Consider the following 265-nt stretch of genomic DNA (forward strand, 5'->3'; position numbering starts at 1 on the left):
ACAAAGCTTTTCGGCTTCTCCTCCCATTATTGTGATAAGTTTATATTAGATCAATAACGCGTGCACACAATTAGCTTAAATCTTTTGTTCCCCTGTTATTGAGTAAAACGTAAAATACTTGGATGCTCCTACAACCAATGAATGGATTGTGTTTGTTTTGGAAGAAGGGGTAGTCCTCCAACTGTGTGCTGTGTTCGCCCTCTGCTGGCGGCCTGATGTTACTACAATAAAACTGATTTTTTTTAGCACTCATAAATAAATAAAT

This window comes from Austrofundulus limnaeus, unplaced genomic scaffold (genome assembly GCF_001266775.1).
Source record: "Austrofundulus limnaeus strain Quisiro unplaced genomic scaffold, Austrofundulus_limnaeus-1.0 Scaffold272, whole genome shotgun sequence".
In the NCBI taxonomy this organism is placed as follows: Eukaryota; Metazoa; Chordata; class Actinopteri; order Cyprinodontiformes; family Rivulidae; genus Austrofundulus; species Austrofundulus limnaeus.